Genomic DNA, 6,000 nt, shown 5'->3' on the forward strand with positions numbered 1-6,000 from the left:
TTCCATCCAGGCGACGATATTTGAATAGGTTTGTAAAATTACCAATAGTCAGTACTAATTTGTACTGGAACCTGCAAACTTTTACTGGAAAAGTGTATGATAACCCAAAAAATTTGCAAGAGAGCACTGAATCGAGAGCGTAACAACACGAGAGAGCTGCAAATTCTTGCTAGTGAAATTTTTACTAGCAGAAATTAGCTAGCAGAAGAAGAAGAAGAATAAATGTCAAAAGAATATATATAAAGTGGTGTTACTAGCTCAGTTGATTTTGTGTATGTGTTTCGCCGCACGGCTTCTGATATCAAATTGAAAAATTTTGTTTGAATTTCTACTCACACTTACAGGTTTTGACAGTTTATGCCGCCAAAGCAAAAAGAAAATACATGTAAATTTTTGTTTTTGTACTCCTGCTATCACCTTATATTGATTCGCCTTGGCACAAACAAAAGTAAAATGAGTGGAAATCATAATATTAATGATGTACTGGACAGTGTAAGTGCTTGTGTGTAAAGCAGAGTTTAAAACTAATTTATAAATAGTAAAATGTTTACAGCAGATTGTCAAAGCAGTGCAACAACTGTTCTCTTGCAAGTTTCTGCTAGTTTTGTGTTCAATAACCTCTTCTGCTAGTTTTCTCTTCTTCTCAATTTTACGCTCTCGCTGCAATGTTTTACTGGAGAAGTTACTATACAAACCTAATGTTACTCGCATATTTTCGAGCCTGTATGTAAATTTTCGGGAAAAAGGTTAAAAAGTATATTCATCTGCTGAAAAGATATTTTCGCAGATTCACAATTTATTTAAAATTAATCTATCAGCCCTATCTCCAATTCCATGTGAATAAATCTCTCCAGTGCTTAAATAATTTTCACCACATTAAATAGCTGCACAACACCCTAATTGCCGAAAAAGCGTTGCTTGCAACACTAGTCCTTTATGGGGACCAAACTTGGTAAAAAAAAATAGCTAAGTTTGTTTACTGGATATACTGAGGTGTAAAGGCTTGTCACTCGCGCTTGCTAGATATGTAGTTGACGGTCTATCAGCTGTGAAAATGCCGGCTGTCAGAAGAGTTGAGTGGGCGCTAAATAAAGTTGTTTGTATTGTTAGATAGTAGGAAGTATGTAAGTAAACACTAAGTTTTTTTGTTGTTGACATCTGTTGACCGTACCGCATCATATCTCATTTATTTGTTTCGTTCGCCCTCCTTAACTTAATTCTACGTTTTGAAATATTAGTTCGCCTCAGTGATTCCTCGTAATGGCAAGTGCATTTATAATGAAATAATTGTAGTGGCTTGTTTTTATTTTTGTTTACAATTAATTATGATTATTTATTTATTTTTTTCATTTTGCTTTTATTGTGTTTACGCACTCGAGTGCGCTTGCTAACTGCAATTGAATTGAGTTGTTGGCAACAATTTGCAATTTCAAGTCGAAAATATGATTTAATAATTTAATGTGTGTGCGCGCTCATGCATTCATCTAACTATTTAGCATGGAAAATACTTGAATAATTGCCGTTTAATAGTTACTGGTGAATACTTCAAAGCGCTATTCCATATTTGGAAAGTGTCAAGTTTGTTGAAAGTGATGAATTTGCTGGTGCATATTTGTTGTATGTGTAACAAACGGAAAATAAATATTTACATTGCAGTGACGTATTCGATAAATATTCGAGTAATCTTTAGCATTTAATGGTTAAATGCACTTATTTAACAGGAAAAAGTTTCGGTTCTGCTGAACAGAAAAGGACTTTAGAATATGACGATAGATTATTTTCTAAGAATATTGTGATGATTTGAAAATAAAACATTTTTTAACACAATTTGTAGCGAGAAGACTTTTACACACAACACTCAAACAAGTTTCTACTAGCACTAAGATACTCGCACAAAAATGTAATAGGCACCAAAGCTCTGCTTGCTACTTCTATAATTACCAGTTTCGTTGTGCCATACCTCATACTAAAGGCCTTTAACGGGAATAAGTTGCAAAAAGTTAGTTATTTGGCATATTTAATCGCCTTACATTATTCTTCCCCCAAGTTGAATGTTCCTTTAGTGACATATGAACGCATATTACTTTTGTTCATTTGATGAACGCTGAGTACTTAGGTTTTAACATCCATAAAATTTGCTCCCACTAGGCTGCAAGTATTGCTTATTTGAGCTTAACTTTGGGGATTAATTTTGTGAAACTTCAACAACCTAAAATGCCATTTGAGAAGTATTTGACGCGTTCAAATAAAAATAATAGTATTGTTTGAATAACTAGAAGTTTATTGATAAAAAGCAAATTTCTCTTTAGCCAAAAAATTTATGTTATTAGCTAAATAGTGTAAAAAAATTTCACAGACCCTGGGGTCTCAGCACCCTCTATTGTAGAGCTTTCTATCCTCTCCTCCGTTGATATGGTGGTCATGGCTAAAAGCGCTGAAAAAGCGACTTTTGGTCTAGATTTATCACATACTACTGGCATAAGTAGTCTCGATATCTGCCGCCAGTCTAAAATGTTCCTTGACACAAACATAACACATCGCTCGGGACACTCCGTATGGTCGAACCTCAGAAACTTAGGAACTAGCTTGACTGCTGGACTGCTTTTTCGTACATTTGTTGAATTTTTTGTTGTGGCCTATTGCTACTAAATATAAAAATTGGGACTAAAATTTGTTTAGCCGTCCACATGACTGGTATAATCCATCCAAATCAATTGACAAATTAAAAAAAAAAATACCAAGATTGGCTACGAGGCCAATATTTTTCTATCACACGATTGGGCTACCAATTTGCACCAAATTTCGCGCAAATATCCCATATTTGGACTCAGCGTTAAGCGCCAGCGAAAGTGCACAAATTAAATAAGGATAGAATATCTGCAAGATCGATAGCATAGTACTCAACCCAATTAATAGGGAATACGCTAAATTAAAATTAAAATATAATCTTTGTCGGCTGTGTTAATCACGGGGCTGAGTACATACATATGCATGGATAGGCATCATGAATAACCCAATAACTTATCTGGAGTGGATGACTAAACTAACAGACCAACCTTATATTCGCAGCTTGTATTTTGGTACACACGCCGTCGACTTAGTTTTTCTGTGTCAACGGAAATTGGCTTGCGTGCGTTTGCCATTGAGCGAAACGTCAAATCAAAATGTCACGCAGAACAAAAATTGGAAATTGAATTAGCTTTAAACGTAAATCGATCAATATCGGTTGTTCAAATACTAGTTATGTATATGTGCATGAGAAATTTTTGATTAGGTTGGCCTGTAAGAAACTGTGGCTTCTAGATTTATCAAATATTTTCTAAGCTGAGGTTTTTGTTAACAGTGAAGTAAGTAAATAGTCTTGAACACAAATCGACTGAGAACAAAGAGCGCTGCTCTTTGAAAAGCCAGGTCGCGGTTAAGTCCCTTTTCTCTATGACAATTATTTCCAGCCTTATAAAACCATGTGGATAGAGCTATGGCATTACAGGCCATCAATTACCTAGACTTATTATAGTTTTCACAAGACACGGGGCTTTGGGCTCTCACGCGGCTAGAATGTCACTTGATCACAACCTTCCTTCCCTCCGGCTGACCCGCTCTCTGTAAGGCCAGAACAAGGATTATTTTGAAGTAAAAACACGATGTATTTAAGATCACTGAGGTGCACTGAGTGAATATTATGAACTTGAATATTATCTACTAATACTTTTTTCTATAAAATTGAAAGCACTAATTGCTCTTTGCGGTATTGAAAGCACTCGAGGCCACAATTCGCCAATCAAGAAGACAGGAAATTTTGGAAAAAATTGTATCTCGTGACACTCAGTTTCATCCATACTTTCTGTCCCAAGTCTCAAGTAGATATATACAGGTTTTTCTGAAAAATAGAAGGGTCCTTTGTAGATTTTACGAAAACGATATTTTATTGTTAATTTTTCACAGATTTTACTTCAATTTTAATAATTAGATTTCAAATTTTAACCTTTATTTGGGTTTACCAGCAGTAAACACTTTCAGAGAAAGCGCAAGCGGCACGCAAGTCTTCGTCGGATAATTTATTCCATATCTTCCGTAACCATAGGCTAATTGCATCCATTTTAGGTCTTTATACTACTCCTTTTGTCCAATATAAGGCCTCATAATCAGAAGTTTTTTTTGACTTCTTTTATACAAAGTCTAAGAAAAAATACACTTGAAAAAGACTTTCATGCCATATATACTTCTCACTCAAAGCTCACACCGCTGGAAAATGTAAATAAGTATTCAAATTTTAAAACTAATTAAATTTTCATTAAAAAACGGCCTCGAGCTCAATAAAAATTGTTGAATCTAATTAATAAAATTAAAGTAAAATCTGTGGACTTTTCCAATTAAGAATCTTTAGAGGACCAGTCTATTTTTAAAATAAACTGTGTAACAGTTATTCGTCGCCAGACTGTATTTCTGCACTCAATTTTGAATTCCTGGGATATTGTATGCATCGCTATGCATTTTTTTTTGCTGCTGCTATTAGGGACACTATACTGAAATAAGATCTGAACCCAGATGTCAATCCCCGCCAAACATGTACATATGTACATATATACGAAAAGCGTTAGATAAGATGAAAACCAAGCACACAACTAGCATTATAATCAACCATGTAATCAAACCCGATACCAGTAGGCATCCCTTTACAGGGTGATAATTTGAGCCACGGAACCCAACCAGCCCCTCGCGAAAATGTAAACAATAAATTCCCTCGCCTAAGCAGTCTTCGTTTCGCAAGCGTTGCCGTTGACAACAATTTTGAATAAATAAAAATTAATTTATCGTCCGTACAAAGAGCGCATATAAGAGCACATACAAAGCGGAAGAGAATTTTTCCAAAGAGTACGAAAATACAAACTAAAGGCCAAAACACAATAGCGCAGTGGCAGTGGCAGTGACAGTTTTTAAAATCAGCTGTTACTGCTAATATTGGCAGTCAATGCCGCAGCAAACACAATACGGCGTTGTCAGTGACTGCTTTTTTTGACATTCCCTTTTGTTTGTTTACATTTTTGTTGTTGCCTTTTAGGCTTCAGTGACATCAACAGATGTTGGCTGCGTTTCATTTATGTCAAATTCAGCATGCGAAGTTTGCTGCGATGAAGGCAGTGAAGTTATTGTATTTTGGGCTTAAAACGCAGACAAAATTCGATGCTCGCAGCTGCACAAAATAGCAAACTGAAATTGAAATTAAAATCGAACTGTTGAAAAATCACTTTTGCTTTCGGTTTGGCGTCTTTATATGTTATTGTTGTTGTTCTTGTACTACTTTGCATACTTTGTTAAATTGTTATTACGTGCTATTGACTTTGGCAATGTTTATTTGCAGATGATTGCTTTTTATTGCCATTGCCGCATTCAAAACGCTTGCTTTGTGACTAAATAGAGAGCGTTTTGTATTTAAGTATGTACATTAGGGTGGTCCTTAAAAATCAAATGAACGATCGGTAATACCACGATCATAGAGATCACATAAAAATTTTGGTCCCGATTGGAGACGCTTAAGGCGTGTCTAACCGGAGGCAAAGTTCGGATTCTTCCATAGAGACTCAAAAAATTAAAATTAATTCTTTTTTATCTAATACCCAAAATCGATACTACTCAAGACGAAGATATCACATATAAATTTTGGTAATAATTGCAGTCGGCTAAGACGTTTTCGTGGGGTAATCTAAACTTTGACCACTGTGCGACACGCCTTACCCGTCTCCAATCGGGACCAAAATTTGTATGTGATATCTTCGACTTTAGTAGCATTGACATAGGGATTGAGGCATAGGAAATCTGATGTATAAATTTGCTTACTACATTTAAGGACCACCCTAATGTGCATATGTATATGTATGGATAAATGTAGGCTGGCAAGTACTGAGCGGCACCGATATTCGCTTATGGAAGTGTGCATGCTGCTTTTGAATAGATGTCCATACATATTTCATATGAAAATTACTGTTTTTCAGCAGCGCT

Source organism: Rhagoletis pomonella, unplaced genomic scaffold, assembly GCF_013731165.1.
Source record: "Rhagoletis pomonella isolate Grant_MI unplaced genomic scaffold, Rhpom_1.0 Rhpom_scaffold_00006, whole genome shotgun sequence".
NCBI lineage: Eukaryota > Metazoa > Arthropoda > Insecta > Diptera > Tephritidae > Rhagoletis > Rhagoletis pomonella.